This window comes from Lontra canadensis, unplaced genomic scaffold (genome assembly GCF_010015895.1).
Source record: "Lontra canadensis isolate GAN:19392208 unplaced genomic scaffold, GSC_riverotter_1.0 scaffold31, whole genome shotgun sequence".
Taxonomy (NCBI): Eukaryota; Metazoa; Chordata; class Mammalia; order Carnivora; family Mustelidae; genus Lontra; species Lontra canadensis.
This window is the reverse complement of record NW_022631025.1, coordinates 10,116,725-10,117,068: the sequence shown is the minus strand read 5'-3', so window position 1 is coordinate 10,117,068 and position 344 is coordinate 10,116,725.

Below are 344 nucleotides of genomic sequence, written 5' to 3'. Positions count from 1 at the left end.
GGGTCAAGCTGGGCTGTATATAAATGGAATCTTAGGGGACGATTCAGTCATTGGTTTCAGGTTGGCTTAAAAGACATAGAAGTGAGGACTTTGGAAAAACAGTCTGGCAATTCCTCCGAAAGTTAAACACAGAGTTATCACCAGACCCAGGATTTCCAGTCGTGGGGACACACCCAAGAGAAATGAATACAAAAGCTTATACACCAATAGCATGATTCGCGGGCGCCAGAAAGTAGAAACAAACCAACTGTGGGCGAACGGATAAACAAAATGCGGTAATCCGTGCAATGGAATATTTTGGGCAATAAAAAGGAATGAAGTACTGTACTTGCTACAACATGAAG